The sequence below is a fragment of the Leiobunum rupestre genome, chromosome 5, assembly GCF_980474605.1.
Source record: "Leiobunum rupestre chromosome 5, qqLeiRupe1.1.hap1, whole genome shotgun sequence".
Taxonomy (NCBI): domain Eukaryota; kingdom Metazoa; phylum Arthropoda; class Arachnida; order Opiliones; family Sclerosomatidae; genus Leiobunum; species Leiobunum rupestre.
Genome location: NC_143388.1, coordinates 22,558,295 through 22,578,684, shown reverse-complemented (window position 1 = coordinate 22,578,684; position 20,390 = coordinate 22,558,295). Strand labels below are relative to the sequence as shown.

The 20,390-nt window shown below is 35.9% G+C and overlaps 2 protein-coding genes across 3 annotated transcripts in view; one reads left to right on the top strand and one right to left on the bottom strand.

Moving 5' to 3' along the window:
* timeout (circadian regulator timeout) overlaps positions 1 to 20,390 on the bottom strand; it is a 351,606-nt gene that overhangs the window by 257,263 nt on the left and 73,953 nt on the right. The window lies entirely within an intron of this gene.
* The window catches only part of LOC149943831 (uncharacterized), a 181,201-nt gene that overhangs the window by 111,114 nt on the left and 49,697 nt on the right, over positions 1 to 20,390 (top strand). The window contains exon 2 of the mRNA XM_090175817.1: positions 6,896 to 6,997. The gene's annotated coding sequence lies outside the window, so the exon portion shown is untranslated. The remainder of the gene's footprint in view (positions 1 to 6,895; positions 6,998 to 20,390) is intronic.

Here is a 20,390-nt window from a genome sequence, read left to right as displayed (position 1 = left end):
GAGAGAGAGAAGTGGGAATGATGAAGCATTTCGTCTGATGAAGAAAACAAGGGGCGGATGAATGAGTTCTACGGGGATTTGACGAGGGAGCCCCCTTCCGGATGAGGGATGGAGAGCAGCCCGGGTTCTTCCACCTTCCCCGTACACGATCCCATGAAACAAGACGGACACGGCGAAGCCGCAGATTCACATTGATCATCACTTCTATGGGGCATTGAGCATTGGATATAGCTCATTGTCCAAAGTTTAAAGGGATGAAACGAACTGTCTTCCAGTTTTAACGGACAAAGTCAATTGTCTTTCAGTTGTAAGGGACAAAGGAAATTGTCATTCAGTTGTAAGGGACAAAGAAAATTGTCTTTCAGTTGTAAGGGACAAAGGAAATTGTCTTTCAGTTGTAAGGGACAAAGGAAATTGTCTTTCAGTTGTAAGGGACAAAGGAAATTGTCTTTCAGTTGTAAGGGACAAAGGAAATGGTCTTTCAGTTGTAAGGGACAAAGAAAATGGTCTTTCAGTTGAAATGGACAAAGGAAATTGTCTTTCAGTTGTAAGGGACAAAGCATATTGTATTTCAGTTGTAAGGGACAAAGCATATTGTATTTCAGTTGTAAGGGACAAAGCATATTGTATTTCAGTTGTAAGGGACAAAGCATATTGTATTTCAGTTGTAAGGGACAAAGCATATTGTATTTCAGTTGTAAGGGACAAAGCATATTGTATTTCAGTTGTAAGGGACAAAGCATATTGTATTTCAGTTGTAAGGGACAAAGCATATTGTATTTCAGTTGTAAGGGGGCAAAGCATATTGTATTTCAGTTGTAAGGGACAAAGCATATTGTATTTCAGTTGTAAGGAACAAAGCATATTGTATTTCAGTTGTAAGGGACAAAGCATATTGTATTTCAGTTGTAAGGGACAAAGCATATTTGTATTTCAGTTTTAAGGGACAAAGCATATTTGTATTTCAGTTTTAAGGGACAAAGCAAACGGACTCAGCTTTATGGAAAAAAGCACATTGTTCATCAGTTTGGAGCGTTGAAAAGACAACTTCGGCTTCGGTAATAATTTAGGCCCGGGATGCTAACAGTGGAACTGAATTACATAAGTTTGTTTTAATTTATCTGGTAACCATTTCCAATCCCCTTTAAATAAATCCATATTGTGCTACTGAAGATAATACCATCTGTCCGACAAATTACAAACTAATTAAAGAAACTAAATAAAACTCTAGGCCAATCACACACATTAGTCTATGTACTATAACATTTAAGGGAGCCATCGTTCATGAAACAGATAGTTACCTGATTTCCATGATATTTCTAGGTTGCAACCAATGGAACTGAATTTTTCTCTACTATACTACCTTTTTTAAAGTAAATATTGGCAAGCATTTTGACATTTCTAAAATTTTCTTGTCAACAATTTAATACTTCAAGGTACACCCCCCGGCCAGCACAATTTCAAACCTAACGTATCCTCTTTGGCGTACACATCAAACTCGAAACAATACCTTTCCACCGTCATAAAAACTAGAGCTACCACCTAAAAACGTAAAACTCAACGCGTATGACCCGAGCACGCGCCAAGACATTGCGAAATAAAATAGCTACACGGAAAGAAATAGCCCTGGATACATTACACGAACCGTAACGTGAGCAAATTGTAAACGCGTACAAACTTTACCAATCCTTAATCTTGCAATCGCGATACCAAGTTAACACGCGAAATATATAAATATAGTTTTGTAGAAGAAAATATTGAAACATTGGACCCGCGAGAGCAAAAAGCAATTTTTCTCTCGCTCTTCAATTGGGTTCAATTCGGGGGTCCGACGCCTTACAACCATTTCCTCCCGTCCTCCAATATTAAAAGAGATCTTTGGTCATATCGAACTGTAAGGAGCCGAAAACTTTATTCCTCAATTCACATATGATCTCGAGAGAATGCCTATGGGGAAATAGAGTCACCGTTTTAAGTGTAAATATTAAAATTGTTTTAATATAAATCGAATCATCAATTGCTAACACAAGTCCGGGTATTCAAATATTGAAAGGTCTTTCTCATCGTGTATTTTAATAATATAATTGATGTTTGCAAAAAGGAACTAGCTTTGCAAACGGAATTTTAAAACGGCGGTACATTAAATTTTATAATACCAGGGTTATTCCACCTTTTGGGGGTTGGAGTAGACTCACAAAAGATATATTTTATGTTGATTTGTCAACAGATCCATCTATTGCGGATAAGTATAGAAGCTTGTCAAGAAAATAAGATAATTGTGATTTAGATTAATTATGAAATTGTTACTTAAAAAAATATGTTCAGTTAATATATATTTAAAATTAGTGTTGTAAGTAGTAAAGGACGGTTACTTACGTATAGGACAATTGAAATAAAAATAATAATCAACACCACTTAATTTACGTAATAAGAGTTTTAATGAAGAATTAAAAACACGACTAGATGATGCCTCTGTACAGAGTGCGAAACTAGTGGTGTTTTAAATTCTTCATTAAAACTCTTATTACGTAAATAAAGTGGTGTTGATTATTATTTTTATTTCAATTAGTGTTGTATGTCGGAATATTTTCCGGAAAGACTGAAGACATTTTTACGGAAAAGGTTTCGTATTTTTCCGAAAAAAAATAATAAAAGTTTTAATTCCATGATTAGTCTAATATTGTTTGCAAATTTAAATAAAGCGGCATTTTCGCCTCATTTTTTCGAATCTAAAAGTAAAACTAAACCTCTAGACTAGTTTAAACTGATTAACAATGTAACACTATTAATGTTTTGTAGTATGGTACTATGGTTACTGATATTAGACATTTTATACCGATAAAAGTTAAAAACATTAAAAACCCTTTAAAGTAATTTATGTTAATTTTTTATTTTTCCGATTCGCGGAAAATTAAGAACACTATTTAAAATTATGGCTATCTTTAATCTCCAAAGGTTACCTAGATGGCGCTGCTGCGCAATAACGATAAAACGGTGCAAAATTTGTGGAAAGCAAGTCTGACTTGTAGGCATAGATGGGCACTTTCAGCTCAATCACGGTCCATGACCAGTATTATTTCAGAAAATATAGGATAGCGAGATACAATTTCATAGGTCGAGGAAACTTCGCCCCTAAATATATTGCAATGAGTGAGTGAGATTTGAAAAATTACTAATATTATTGCGTTACCACTTCGTACCGTGATATTACAACGGAGCTCGACGAATGAACGAAAATTTACAAAACCGTGTTATCAAATCCAAACAATAATAAATAAACATATTATCTTGTTAAAAATTACTGATATTAATTTATTTGAAAGGAGTTATGAACGGCGTTCACGTCGTGAATATTTCAATTAATATTGAAGCCCTCAGATACCGTAGTTATCTACGATAATAGTATTTTTTGCAACGATTCAAACGTTGAAAATATTTTTTTTTAACGACGACTTTATTCTTTGAAAAATTCATACGAACCGAGTTTTGAGTTAGTTTTAAAAAATACCCACATTATTTGCTCAGAAATATCGTTTACAAATATTATCTGGACTTTATCATTTATCAGTTTATAAACGTTTTTTTCCTCCACGAAAAAATAAGACGGAAGAGAATGAACATTACAGTATGAACTTACAAATAGCGGTCACATTAGAGTAGATCTTAACAACGTCAGACGAAGATGACCGCACTGACGCCGATAGTTTAGGTTCAGGGAACAATTTAAAATCAGTAGACGTGCAAAATATCGATTTAGTTATGTGCCCTTCTTTTACGGAAAAATTTAACTCCGGGAATTTCGGCAAGCGTAAGCTAAATATGTTTTACGTCTACGATGGTTTAGTGCCAATTACTGGTACCAATGTCCCTGGTCCCAATAAAGTTCTTACTTGTAAGTGGGGTGGCGGAGTGGTTAGCACTTTCGCCTCGCAGCAAGAGGAGCCGGGTTCGATCCCAGCTTGTGGCACTGGCTGAAAACTCGGAACAACTCCTTCTGCGTTGAGTTTGCAAGTTTTCTCCCCACTGGTTTAAGGGGTTTTCCCCCGAGTTCTTCGGTTTCCCCTTCCATAAAAAACTTGTCTAGGTTAACGGTAATAGTTAGTGTAGGGAGCTGTTGGCTCGATCTCGTGGCATGCAGGGCTTGCCACCACCCTCCTACGCATTGTAACCCGGCCACCTAAATTAAGGGCTTCAAAAGTCGCATGATGACTTAGGCCTAAGGTGGTGCCTTGGGTATTAGCCTAGCTGATTATTAAATTATAAAATTATGCAACGAAAGGAAAAGGAGACGGAGCGCCAAACCATTTTAACAAAGCAAGATATTGTAGAAAACGACTTATCAGCTTATTATTGATTAAAATGTAGCTTGGGTTTGATTATACTGTAGTCATTATTAAATGTAATAAATTGTTTTTCGAAATCAAGCTTTAATTTCAGTACAATCCCAAAATAAGTAACATAATATCTATAAGTATGACACCTAATGAACAAGTTCAGTCGCTGTGTTTCGAAATGAAATACCAGGTGCTGCGTGGTCCCTTGGAACAGTTCTCGTTTTTCACGCAATGCTCTTCTAGTAGTTCCTCCTCGTTTTTTGCTCGCCCTATTGTCAAAGGTCGATTCACACTATGAGGATTTCGCTTCTTCGAGCGCTTTTCTCGCTTAGGCGCGTCTCGTTCATACTTGAAACATTTGCGCACTTCTCGTATATGAACGCAACGCGCGATAGACGGGAAAAGCGCAAGAAGGATAGAAGACGCAAAAGCCTCATAGTGTGGATCGACTTTTACACTACACGCGCGTTGCGGGAAAATATAGACTGGCTGGTCAAAGGGGTAGTGCAGCACACGGAATCCATCAACAAGCACTTTAAAAATACTGGTCGAATCTCGTTACGTTACGTGGCCAGAAACCGACAGCGGCGAAATAAAATATGTTGTGATTCCACATTTCCCCTTATTGGCGACGGAAATCACAGTGGCGCTCTTAGCGGTGGTGGAAGAAACTACTAGAGTTAGCAGACGCTTCACCCTTATAGGGGTAGGCGTCGCGAATAGATGCGTGCTCTTGATTATCTCAAAGATATCCCCAACAGGGCCCAATTCCGAAAGGCCCTTGCTGCGTACCTGAACCTGTACGACTAGCTCCTCCTTGTCTCGACGTGATGGGTTTATAACAATTTGTCGGGTGATTAGCTTATTTACCTTATTTTGGAACAACCAGTAGCTAAATTAAAAATTAAAGGCAATTAAAAGTGACTGACTGTCTGACCGCGACAGAAAAACCTAAATTGAAACTTTTTTTTTTTGAGATACACAAACATCGGTGTCGACCCGAGGCCTTAGACACCAGCACACGCACAATAACTGATTAATCAGGGTGAGATATGTGTAACGGCCACGGGGGGATATGTGGGGACAGGGGTGGGGACACCCGTGGCGGAAGTATCCCGACCACCCGTTGGGGGATTGGTAGTCGTCCTCACACGGCCTTCCACAAACTCTGCCTCCCGGACGCCTGGGATTACAGGAGTGAGCCACTACTCCCGGCCCTAAATTGAAACTAAACAACTTAACAGAGATATACTATTAGTTCTTCTGTTCATAGTTTACGCTACCGTGATTCACGCCAGATATCGATGGATGGAAAAAAGCGAAAAAGAGCTCGCCCTTTAGACTTGAACTTCGTTGTTCTTGACTATGGGTAGTTTATTTTGTTAAAACGTGACCACAATAAGCTCGATAGTTTTTGAACATTTGTAAATGACCCGTTCGTCATTCCATGAAAACATATTTCTGGATTTAGTTTTTATCAAGCAGGATCACATTCAGAAAAAAATATCTCTTGAAACTCAGATATCCTCGTTATCGAATAAACATTAAGCTTACACATTCCCTCTCGGTAAAATATTGAATTATTAAAAAAGAAACTACAAATTCACAATCGCCCCAAAAAGACCGAATATTATCTCGGAGCTCAGATCGTTATACTAATCAAAATGTTTAGCTCAACGTGACCTATTCACTCTAATAAAAAAATATTAAAATTTTATCGAGAAAAACCTTCAGTGAGCAATATGTACCTAGGTTTTTTAAGTGAACTAGAACACGAATGACGATTCACTCATTGTTTTTTGTGTCGAAACCAAAAAAGAACGACTCTTTCCGCGAGATTACCATGTTGGTCGATCATACTTTTGTTCACGCTGGTAGTGCTAAAACGACCCCACTCATAAATGAAATTGCAGGGATTACTAGATCGGGTTACGCCATGATATGAATGCGTGATCGCAGGCACTATTTGGTCAAGCTCTGTAGCGAAACTGGTATTAACAACTCTCGAAATGCCCATCTATGCTTGTAGGCGAGGGGTAAGACAGTCTCAGATAATCTGTACACCGAGTTCGTGCAATTAGCACTGTTAAAGGTACATATTTTAAAGAGTTCGCGAGTTCCATTTAGCACTGTCAAAGGTACGGCAGTGTACACCGAGTTCGCAGTGTCTTACCTCCTAGGGTATAATAACACTGATTCCAATGACAGGGTCATATTTAAAAAGGTTGAGCTGAAGAAAATGAACGTAGATAATAGTTACCTTCACTACTATTTAATTACATAATATGTATTTGCTGGCTTGTTACTGTATTACAGGGGTACTTTCTCTTACATGTTTTATTCAATAACTAATTTAAAAAACGTGTCTTATGTTTGGGTTAAATAGTTATAACACTCCTAATATTAATTTTAATGGATAAAGTACATTTTTAGCTAGTGCTCTAAATAGTTTTGAAAATTTTAAATTCAGAAAATACATTTACCTATAAAATTGCATATAAGTAACTAATCCTTCTAAATGGATAACAATACTAAAACAATTTCATTATTTCATTTTTTAGCACGAAACATCTTAAAGGATCAAAGCTAATAACCTAACCCGAAGTGCTTGGAACATCGTTCAATTGCAAGACTGTACTCATGAAGACTACATGCTGAACCTGGTTCGTATATACACTTTTTCCGCTCACATAATCACATTATCGCTAAAATCTGCCATTCAAACCGACTTAAACTGCGTTTTAAGGTTTAGTGTGACCGTTGCATTTTACTCGTGGGTTTTAGAAATCGGGAAAATAATTTAGCGAAAAGGACTTTTCACGTTAAAAATAGGAACCCAATTTATGAAAATGGGAACCTAATTTTTGAACATAGGAACCTAATTTTTGAAAATGGGAACCTAATTTTTGAGAATGGGAACCTAATTTATGAAATTTATGAAAATGGGAACCTAATTTATGAAAATAGGAACCTAATTTTTGAAAATAGGCACCTAATTTATGAAAATGGGAACCTAATTTATGAAAATGGGAACCTAATTTATGAAAATGGGAACCTAATTTATGAAAATAGGAACCTAATTTATGAAAATAGGAACCTAATTTATGAAAATGGGAACCTAATTTATGAAAATGGGAACCTAATTTATGAAAATGGGAACCCAATTTATTAAAATGGGAACCTAATTTATGAAAATGGGAACCTAATTTTTGAAAATAGGAACCTAATTTATGAAAATAGGCACCTAATTTATGAAAATGGGAACCTAATTTATGAAAATGGGAACCTAATTTATGAAAATAGGAACCTAATTTTTGAAAATAGGAACCTAATTTATGAAAATAGGCACCTAATTTATGAAAATGGGAACCCAATTTATTAAAATGGGAACCTAATTTATGAAAATGGGAACCTAATTTTTGAAAATAGGAACCCAATTTATGAAAATAGGAACCTAATTTATGAAAATAGGAACCTAATTTTTGAAAATGGGAACCTAATTTATGAAAATGGGAACCTAATTTTTGAAAATGGGAACCTAATTTTTGAAAATAGGAACCTAATTTATGAAAATGGGAACCTAATTTATGAAAATGGGAACCTAATTTTTGAAAATAGGAACCTAATTTATGAAAATAGGAACCTAATTTATGAAAATGGGAACCTAATTTATGAAAATGGCAGTGGCGTCACCAGGATTTCAAAACTGGTGGCGCTTAAGCCATTAGCACTGGTCAGGGGCGTCCTATAATGAGTGATATGGGGGAGGGGGGGAGCTCCTAAAAAGGTTTTTAAAGAGCGAAATATTGAGGCCGACTATGAAAAATTAAATTTTTGATGGCCATTTTTAAGTTCGAAGAAACTTTTCGACAAGTGAATTGGAAAAATTGGGAATTTTAGGTGGCGCTTCTCGGAAATTTTAGGTGGCGCTTCAGAAATTTTACAGGTGGCTCAAGCGCCGCCTAAAACACCCTAGCGACGCCACTGGAAAATGGGAACCCAATTTATTAAAATGGGAACCTAATTTATGAAAATGGGAACCTAATTTTTGAAAATAGGAACCTAATTTTTGAAAATAGGAACCTAATTTATGAAAATAGGCACCTAATTTATGAAAATGGGAACCTAATTTATGAAAATGGGAACCTAATTTATGAAAATAGGAACCTAATTTTTGAAAATAGGAACCTAATTTATGAAAATAGGAACCTAATTTATGAAAACGGGAACCTAATTTATGAAAATGGGAACCCAATTTATGAAAATGGGAACCCAATTTATGAAAATGGGAACCTAATTTTTGAAAATAGGAACCTAATTTATGAAAATAGGAACCTAATTTATGAAAATAGGCACCTAATTTATGAAAATGGGAACCTAATTTATGAAAATGGGAACCTAATGTTTGAAAATAGGAACCTAATTTATGAAAATAGGCACCTAATTTATGAAAATAGGCACCTAATTTATGAAAATGGGAACCTAATTTTTGAAAATGGGAACCTAATTTTTGAAAATAGGAACCTAATTTATGAAAATAGGAACCTAATTTATGAAAATAGGAACCCAATTTATGAAAATGGGAACCCAATTTATGAAAATGGGAACCCAATTTATGAAAATGGGAACCTAATTTATGAAAAAAGGAACCTAATTTATGAAAATGGGAACCTAATTTATGAAAATGGGAACCTCATTTATGAAAATGGGAACCTCATTTATGAAAATGGGAACCCAATTTTTGAGAAAAGGAACTAAAATGTTTGAAAATACGAAACCAATTTTAAATAACATCAAATCTTTACTTGACATAAATTAAATAAAAAGCTGACTTAGTTTTAAACTATCCCCAAAACTGACGTGTGTCCTAAAATATAACTATTGCGTGCAGCTTCTTGTAGCCTACCCTTAAACAAAACGTGTAAAAATATTTTAATCCGATAGTATTTTTTCCCTGATGAACTGAAAATACGGTACTTTAAGGACGAAATCTCGATTACAGGGTAGATTAAGGACAATGAGCCAAACTGAGTGAGATATTCTAGGGACCTGGTGAAAGTCCTGATTTATAAAGAAACTGTCCTAGTAAATATAAACAAAAATATTATATATATCGAGAATCAGAAAAATATAATAAAGTTATATCAGGTAGGGCATTAATAAGGTCACAAATTATAATAATATCAGGTAGGGCATTATTAAAATCACAAAATATAATAATATCAGGTAGGGCATTAATAAGATCACCGAACATAATAAAGTAAAATCCGGTACGGCATCAAAAAAATCACAAACGTATAAGCAAGTAATATAAGATAGGGCAACCTTAAAAAATAGAAGGCTTTGAATCGATGACACACCTATAGACAAATCCCCCCAAACGACAAGATCAGATAAAGGACCAAAAATAGAAACGCAGTTATTGAATTCTCTGGGATATCAAAGGTGCGAGTCACTAGACGTTCCGGGCAAATCCATATCATGTTCTCAGACTTTAAGGCCGTATCAACTGTTTGGCACATTTGAGGGCTTGTTGAGTAAAAATGTACAAAAGATTTCTGAATTACAAATATTTCTAAAATTTACACTGCATTTCTGGATTCATCGATATTTCTTCTGGATTACTTTATTTACTGAAATAATTATAATATTTCTACGGATTTCACGAGATTTTAAATATATTCATATGGATTTCATTTTCCCGAGATTTTAAATATATTCACATGGATTTCATTTTCCCGAGATTTATAATATTTCTACGGATTTCATGATAATTCTAATATTTCTACGGATTTCACGATAATTCTAATATTTCTACGGATTTCACGATAATTCTAATATTTCTACGGATTTCACGATAATTCTAATATTTCTACGGATTTCACGAGATTTTAAATATTTATATGGATTTCACGATAATTCTAATATTTCTACGGATTTCACGATAATTCTAATATTTCTACGGATTTCACGATAATTCTAATATTTCTACGGATTTCACGAGATTTTAAATATTTATATGGATTTCACGATAATTCTAATATTTCTACGGATTTCACGATAATTCTAATATTTCTACGGATTTCACGATAATTCTAATATTTCTACGGATTTCACGATAATTCTAATATTTCTACGGATTTCACGATAATTCTAATATTTCTACGGATTTCACGAGATTTTAAATATTTATATGGATTTCACGATAATTCTAATATTTCTACGGATTTCACGATAATTCTAATATTTCTACGGATTTCACGATAATTCTAATATTTCTACGGATTTCACGATAATTCTAATATTTCTACGGATTTCACGAGATTTTAAATATTTATATGGATTTCACGATAATTCTAATATTTCTACGGATTTCACGATAATTCTAATATTTCTACGGATTTCAAGAACTTTATTTGGATTTGAAATATTTCTTATATGTTTTGTGGATTTCTGGATTTATGGTAAAACCAATAATATATCTTCGTATTTCTCGAGATTTACCTTATTTCTACGGATTTCCAGAGATTTACAATATTTCTTCGGATTTCCAGATAATTACAATATTTCTACGGATTTCCAGAGATTTCTCATACTTCAGATTTTTCTTGTCGATTTAAATTTATCGCTACTTGTACATTTGAATCCTTAAGTGGTTCGCCTCTCTATTAAGTTATTTGGCTGAACCTTCTTTGAACGAATCTTCCAGGGGCGGCGTTAGGACATGGTGGCCACAATATTTTCAGATTCAAATTCCCTGACTATTCCCGGCCAAAATTAGTCAATTTTTAGCTTTCACTTTTATCAGAAGTTAATCAATTTATATTTTAGTACAAAGGTGATAGGCATGTTAAAATAATTAGCAAAACTTTTAAGGAACTAAATAATAATCAGAGAATTTGTCATAGAACTAGAGTAAAATAACCTTAAAAAAGTTTCAAGATAAAAGAGAATTCCCCGACTTTTCTCAAATACTTGAAATTCCCCGACTTTTAAGGCCCACTCTTAAATTCCCTGACTTTTCATAAATTCTTAAAATTCCCCTACTTTTAAGGCCCACTTTTAAATTCTCTGACTTTTCACAAATTCTTAAAATTCCCCGACATTTTAGGCCCACTTTTAAATTCTCCGACTTTTCCCTCATTTCCCCGACGTGTGGCAACCCAGTAGATATACCCAAATCCTACTTTTAATTTTACTTGGGAGCCCATAATTCAATTTAAAGTAAGCCCAAAAGAGCTTCTTCGAGTTAATTTGAGGGACCCCAAGCAACGCCATTTTTACTTCTAAATAGTTTTAAGAAAGTCTTTAAACGTGACCCGCTTTTGACGAAAAATATTATCCGGTAGGATACTACATACTATTCACCCTAAAAATAAACAGCGCTCCAAGCGGCAAAACCTGAATTTCATTGATCTGAAGTCGTATTTTATTCTCCCCACACGTTCAAGAATCGCGATGAGCTCCGGGTCTCGTATAGGTACAAGTACGGATAAAATGCCAAAGGTGTTGGAAAAGAAGAGACAAACTCCGTTTAAAATTTCACCCGTAAACTTTACCCCTTTTTGACGGCTTAAAGCCAGCTATTAGGTAAGGCGAAACGGAACCACTTCGGAGTCTCCATGGAAAAACCCTTCGTATTCTTCGTGAAGGGGCATCGCGCCGGAACGGTTTGTTTACCGCTCTTTCGCGCGATGCGGAATTAATTAGCTTTTCAGGGCAATTTCTTAATAAAACTTCCCCGAATTCCGCCTTCGAAAAGAAGCTGAATTCTGTGGGGAAACCTGGAAAACGAAGCTGATAAATAAATACATTTATGCTAGAGACGTTTTTAGCGATTCTCCAAAGTGATATCGAAAAAGCTGGTTGAGTGCTTCGGTTGATTAGCTAAAGATCGTCACAATTTTTTCGGAGGTGGACATTTTTCAGTAGCAAATGGTGTAGAAATTTTCGGCTTTTACAAGAATAAGTTAATTTTCCAACGTGGCAAATAGCGGATAATGTATTTTGTATTTAAAAAAATGTTAAATTATAGTTTTAATTATCACCTTAGGCCCAAGTCATCCAGCGACTTTTGATACTATTAATTCGGGTGGCCGGGTTACAATGCGTAGGAAGGTGGTGGCAAGCTCTTCATGCCACGCTATTCAACAACTCCCTACACTAACTATTACCGTTAACCTCGACAAATTATTATGCAAAGAGAAACCCAAAGAACTCACCCATTGCCACAAGTTGGGATTGAACCAAGCTCCTTTTCATTCGAGGCGACTAACCACTCCGGTATTATTATTCAAATTATTCGTGATTTAAACCAAAGTACCAAAATAATTCCAAATTTAACTACAAACTACACGGTTCAGGGTTCATACAACATTTGGAAAACTAATTTCCCTGATATTTCCACGTGCTAAAGCACCGTATGTTTTCGATTAATTGAAAACAAATTATATATAATTATTGAGGCGCTTCCAGACCAAAACTAATTTCCCTAATATATCCAGGTTTTTGGTTAAATATAAAATTTCCCTGATATCTCCCTGATTTTTTGGAAAGAATCTGTTTCACTGATATTTCCAGGTTCTCCAGGTTTGTATGAACCCTGGCGGTTACCGCTATTTTTAAGATTTACTCCCAAACAATAATTACAAATCTCATGAATCCATACTTCTACTTGGAATGTTTATCGCGGCAGATTTTCGTCTCGAGGTGGCTGACGTTTTTTTTGACGTCACTGTGTTAACTTCACAAACAACAACGTGAGAGGGGAGCGCGCGCAGAGGGGATTTTGTTCTCTCGTAGGCAAAGCCGTCAGAGTGACCTAACCATACGCGATACGGCACGATAAGCATTCCAAGTAGAGGTATGGATTCCTGCTAAAATTTAATAATTAACCATTAGTTCCACAAATAAATTAATATCACATACGTTCTTTCTATTTGAGTGCAAAAGTTTCCCGATTCTCACGGTAGGATCGCTTTCGTCCGAAGAAATTTAAAAAATAAGGTTCTCGCTTAAAAATTTGCATTTTCCCGAGCTGAAAGTAAGTTGGTGTTTGCATTTTAAAAAGAATCCTGTAAATTTAACATTTATTCCCCCTTTTGAAATGTACGTTTAAATTAATTTTTCAAAAATCAAACCCCTCCTAAATAAAATTGGTCAACTTAAAAGCTAAGCCGTGATATACAAAACTAACGCGAGTACAAACGTCGCAGTGATTTTTAAATCCAAACCCCCTCCTCTTAAGAAAAAGGGGACACGTATATAAAAAAACCAATTTTGGCGAAAAGTAATATAACCAAAACGAAAGCGTGGCAGCTATCCAGAGTGCCAGAGTGTGTATGTGTGTATAGGCGATTGGAGGGGAAATAAGTTGAAATTCAAATATCACAAGGCCTCGGGTTAAACGCGGTTGGGGTTGGGGTTGGTTGTTTGGGTTAGGCCCCGGAAAGCGAGCCTCTATCGCCCACGGACCTGCAAACAAAGGGGGTTTATTTTTACTCCGCACGCGCATGTACAGGGTGTGAGCCTTTTCATTGGCCAACGAACAAACGGTTCCTTTAACTTTGCGCTTCTAACCCGACTCTCAGCTATAAAAAAAAGTCACGTGGAAAACGTTTTTTTACCATTTACCACAGTAACCGTTATTTAGCACCATCTGCCTTAATATCAGTCAACTAATAATGCGAAGAAATAGAAGACGACTTTCCAATTTCAATGATTTTGGGTTGAAACTTTCAGCTGTTGTGTAAAGATCATTTTGATAGAGCAGACAGCTTTCATTATTTTCATATATTCAATTTAAAACTCGGTCGGTAGTTGGCGATACTTATCACCAAAATTTAAACTACGCACGAAGCCTATATATATGGAAAAGATAAAATAGGTAATTTTAAATTCGGGATTGGTCGATTACGTATTTTCCCTCTGGTAGCATTATTTTGAGATCGGGAATGGATGGAAAAAATAATTTTGAAGTTGGTAATGGGCGGGAATGGATGGAAAAAATAATTTTAAAGTTGGTAATGGGCGGGAATGGATGGAAAAAAATAATTTTAAAGTTGGTAATGGGCGGGAATGGATGGAAAAAAATAATTTTAAAGTTGGTAATGGGCGGGAATGGAGGGAAAAAATAATTTTAAAGTTGGTAATGGGCGGGAATGGATGGAAAAAATAATTTTAAAGTTGGCAATGGGCGGGAATGGATGGAAAAAAATAATTTTAAAGTTGGTAATGGGCGGGAATGGATGGAAAAAATAATAATTTTGAAGTTGGTAATGGGCGGGAATGGTAGGAAAAGGTAATTTTAGGATCAAGAATGGGAATTTCGAGAATGGACGAAAAAGGTCATTTTAAAGTTGGTAAGGGGTGGGAATGGTTGAAAAAGGCAATTTTATGTTCGATAATGGTTTGGAATGGATTTTGCTTCTGATGGTAATATTTCGAATCGGGAATGGGAATTTCGGGAATGAACACAAATGGGCCATTTCGTGTTAAATAAAATGGGAATACTTGAACGACAAATTTTTGAACGGAAATGAAATGGTAGAGGATATTGCTTCATCGGGAATGGTAAAATTTTAGCTTTCTTTTCACCTCTATATCTCAGATAGCAGGTGACACGTTTGTAAGGTCGAAATCTTTATTTACTTAAGATTGCCTTTTAAAGCAAGTGTCGGCTCGACGTCAAGTAGCTCTTTTTTAACAGATGTCGCTATCGTCGTAATCAAAACAAGATAGTTAAGTAACATTTTGACCCAAAAGTTTATAGGTACCCCTCGCGTTGATTGGATCGTTTGTAAATTCACCCATAGACTTAAATTACAGCAATTATAAACAATATTTTTTCACGGGATATATAATTGAGGTTGAAGTCCACTAAATAGAGTATAAGTTGTCTAACTAAAATACTCTACAATGACTCTGACGACGTTATCCTTTGGCTATTGTAAATTTCAGCTTCCTTCGCCATTAATAGATGAAACCACGCTCTCCAGTACAGTCGCGTTTTTCGGAGAATCGGATAGATTCATGGCCATCTCTAATAACAGGGGCCTGTTCATTATACAGATGTCAATGATAGCGCCGACAGTTTCTTTAAGACGAAATCTTAGACATTAATAGTTAAGCAGGGTACACAAAAACAAATGTTTGTGTTTAGACAATGCTCACAGCCATACCAAGGCGTGTTTTAGTATTGGTTATACACGCTAGCAGACGACAAAATCAGATTTACTCCTTTAATAACAGGAGCTCTTTCATAATACAGGTGGCAATGATAGAGTCGACAGTTGCTTTAAAATAAATCATCGCTATATGACTTGGGTATTAGACTTGCTTATTATTATTATTGGGCATCCCTTAATTTCGGGATCATAATTATACACTGATAATAATTTATAATTATATTATAGACTTTTACCATGGAATTGAATAAATCTTACGTGTATTCTTTTCGGTCCAAATGCCTCGACCAAACCACGTTGAGCCACCCTGTACACGCGACGAAAGTTCGGTGCATCGCGCACTTCGAGAAAGATTTGCAACTGGCTAGATGGCGCTAGGTGTAACGCTAAAGCAGTAGCGAAAGGCAATACGCGAAAAGGGGAAAAGATAATCACTTTTTTACACACTAGCGGCGGACTGGCAGAGCCGCTCCCGAAAGGTACAGACTTCACCCCTTCCCTCAACCCTATCGGCGGCCAATATTATCTTTATCCTTTTTATACGACGTCTATAGAAGGTGGGCGCGTGGCCATTGCTGGCCGATCTGGGAGCACTCGTAAATAAAATAACGCCGCTTCGCTTTTATAAGGTTTTCCCCCCGATGGGTGTCGACCTATATTGAAAGTGATGGCAGCTTATTATAACTGACTGCTGAAAGTGGCTGCTCTGGCCATACGCGAAGTTATATTGCATTTGGCCGGATGCGGAGTTTCCTTACTTATACCAATATATTGCGCGAATGTTGCGGAGTACGAACGGAGGTACACGTTGCCTTGCCAATTTACTTACTACACACATATATATCATTCAGTGGAACTGCTTTATGTACAATCTGTAACATAATTGCCAATTGTTTCGAGATGGGAGATTTCAAGGGATTTCGAACTTAAACTCGATTTGGAAATTGGGGATTTCAAACTGAGCTCGATTTGGAAATAGGGGATTTCGAACTGAACTTGATTTCGCTTTTTTGGATTTTAAACTGAACTCGATTTGGAAATTGGGGATTTCGAACTGAACTTGATTTCGCTTTTTTGGATTTTAAACTGAACTCGATTTGGAAATTGGGGATTTCAAACTGAGCTCGTTTTGGAAATAGGGGATTTCAAACTGAGCTCGATTTGGAAATAGGGGATTTCGAACTGAACTTGATTTGGCTTTTTGGATTTTAAACTGAACTCGATTTGGAAATAGGGGATTTCAAACTGAGCTCGATTTGGAAATAGGGGATTTCAAACTGAGCTCGATTTGGAAATAGGGGATTTCAAACTGAGCTCGTTTTGGAAATAGGGGATTTCAAACTGAGCTCGATTTGGAAATAGGGGATTTCAAACTGAGCTCGATTTGGAAATAGGGGATTTCAAACTGAGCTCGATTTGGAAATAGGGGATTTCAAACTGAGCTCGATTTGGAAATAGGGGATTTCAAACTGAGCTCGATTTGGAAATAGGGGATTTCAAACTGAGCTCGATTTGGAAATAGGGGATTTCAAACTGAGCTCGATTTGGAAATAGGGGATTTCAAACTGAGCTCGTTTTGGAAATAGGGGATTTCAAACTGAGCTCGATTTGGAAATAGGGGATTTCAAACTGAGCTCGATTTGGAAATAGGGGATTTCAAACTGAGCTCGTTTTGGAAATAGGGGATTTCAAACTGAGCTCGATTTGGAAATAGGGGATTTCAAACTGAGCTCGTTTTGGAAATAGGGGATTTCAAACTGAGCTCGATTTGGAAATAGGGGATTTCGAACTTAAACTCGATTTGGAAATAGGGGATTTCGAACTGAGCTCGTTTTGGAAATAGGGGATTTCAAACTGAGCTCGATTTGGAAATAGGGGATTTCAAACTGAGCTCGATTTGGAAATAGGGGATTTCAAACTGAGCTCGATTTGGAAATAGGGGATTTCAAACTGAGCTCAATTTGGAAATAGGGGATTTCGAACTGAACTTGATTTGGCTTTTTGGATTTTAAACTGAACTCGATTTGGAAATAGGGGATTTCAAACTGAGCTCGATTTGGAAATAGGGGATTTCAAACTGAGCTCGTTTTGGAAATAGGGGATTTCAAACTGAGCTCGATTTGGAAATAGGGGATTTCAAACTGAGCTCGATTTGGAAATAGGGGATTTCAAACTGAGCTCGATTTGGAAATAGGGGATTTCAAACTGAGCTCGATTTGGAAATAGGGGATTTCAAACTGAGCTCGATTTGGAAATAGGGGATTTCAAACTGAACTTGATTTGGCTTTTTGGATTTCGAACTGAACTCGATTTGGAAATTGGTGATTTCGAAATGAACTCGATTTGGATTTGGGTGATTTCGAATGGTACTCGTATTTGAAATTGGTGATTTCGAAATGAACTCGATTTGGATTTGGGTGATTTCGAATGGTACTCGTATTTGAAATTGAATATTCAAATGCGGTTTCAGCCATAAATAGATTTTGAACTATGTGATTCAAAGGAGTTTCAGACTGAAACCGTTTTAGAAATTGGAGATGCAAAGAAGTTTCCAGCCTAAAAGATATCGATTTTGCGATACGAAATTTAAACTGATTTCAAACTGAAACAAAAGATCAAAGATCCCAACGAATTTTTAGATCAGAGATTCATATCTCGATTATGAGGTCGTAGAGTTTACAATAAATTTAAAATTAATTTAGATTTTGTAATTGTCGATTTTCCGCGATTTCAGACAGTTTTAGTACAGTATACAATTTACTAGGCTATAGACTTTTCTAATGTAATTAAGCCTTAATTAAATTTAATACAAATTCAGTTTACATTTAATTAACAACCCATCACACCAAATAGGTAGCCAGAATAAATTTCCACATAAGGTCTTAAATATTTCGCCTTTAAATTAAAAAAAAAATCAACAGAAAGTTATAAAAAAGACTTCTCATAATTATTAGCCTAAGAAAGCTAAGGTACCTTAAAGGTAATTTTCCCATCCTTGTATCATCCATCACCACCAGAGGGCAGAAGCGACCGATAAAAACGAGCCCAAAACACGGAGGTTTAGTTTCCAGGAAGCAAAACTAAGGAGCGCTTTTTTTCCACCATTAGCATACCATTAAACTAATGAATTTTTTTGGCACGCGCGCTAATAAAGACGCGTATTAATTAAGCGCCACCTTGGGGGAACTAAATGAGGAGGAAATTTATAGTCAACAAATAGGAGCTATCTGTAACAGATTTGGGAATTAGGAAGCTTGATTAAAAAGAGACTATGTTCATACTTACGCCTAGGAGCAATAAACACAAGGATAACGCAGCTAACCTTTAAACACGCTAACGCCGTGTTGTGTACAAATTTCATTGGACGAGCCTTTACGCTGAACGTTTTACGGAAAGGGGGAAGACAATTTCGGAATTTTCAACTTACGAAGCTTTAGTAGGCGCTAAAGCTTCTAACCAATGAAAAATGTACACAAGAAAAAACAAAACTTTTGACGTGTTGCGTTCTCCTTGTGTGGGGTGCTGCGATTTAAAGCGTTTTTAAATTTAAGTGTGAACAATACTGGAATCAAAGCAGGGAAAGCGGTTTCGTCAAGAATTCAACTTCTGTTATTCATAGAAATATAAATATTAACTATCGAAACCCAATAAAAGGTTTACACGTGATAAAAAGTAATTAATATAATAATAGTTATAAAATGTTTAGTATTGCGTTCAACAGATGGCACTCAAACACAAAATCAAGATGGACGTTGAAATAGGGCGGGGAATCGGTATAACAACATAGCACCGGAGCTATAAGCGCAAAGTCCTAGTTTCTTCCTTTCGTAAATCGGTTCTTGCTATTCCAAAAATAATTTCCTTGGTCTTAAAAGGAGAGTTTCCAGGAAAATGAGAATTAAAGGCGTATGAAAATATATTCTTTCCACAGGGTTACCACAGTTTTTTCACGTTTTCCCTGAATATCTCCGGAGATTTTCCGACTTACTTAGTGCCAAATTTATGCAGTTTCTAACCTAGATTTTAGTAAATGTTTCCTATTTGCAACAGAAATTAAATTCCCTGACATTTCCCTGATTTTTAGACTAATTTTTAAAATTCCCTGACTTTTAGACAAATTTTGAAAATTCACCGACTTTTAGACCGAAATTCAAATTACCTGATTTTTAAACAAATTTTGAAAATTCACCGAATTTTGGAGCCATACTCAAATTCCCGGAATTTTAGACTCATATTCCAATTCAGACTTTTCCAGAAATTACAGGTATTTTGGCAACCCTGTACCACATTTTTCAAAAACAGTCTGTAAATATAACTATCCCTAAAAGTATTATATACATCAGTATTTGCTAAAGTTAATCATTTTAACTCCGAAATATCTTTTCGATACCATGATTTTTGGTTTGTACGGTTTTCTGTTAAAACTACAGCAAGGACGTATTGGAAATTTGAAGGGGCTTCAAGCTTCCCCTAAAATACCCAAGCAACGCCACTGCTGAAAATTGTGGCTGCATCATTTGCATGTTCACCCGACTGAATGCTTGCTACGGTTCTGATTTTTTAGCAATTTATCTAACTTAGCAAAAATTAAAAAAATACCTATTAAAATTAAGCAATTTTTATTCTAAACCACATGGTACACTATTTTTAGCAACCACGTAAAGAAAATAACTAGATTCTAAAAAAGAAAACGATTTATCTCCAAACAACAAAAAGGGCCATACAGAAGTTCCATCTTATGATAAACGACAATTCAGCCAAAAGAAATACATTCACCCCTTTGACTAAAAAAATAAAGATACTAGCTCTCTAAAGAAGACATAAATATGGACCGAGAAAGGGGGGGGGGGGGTGCGCTTTCTCGATCTGC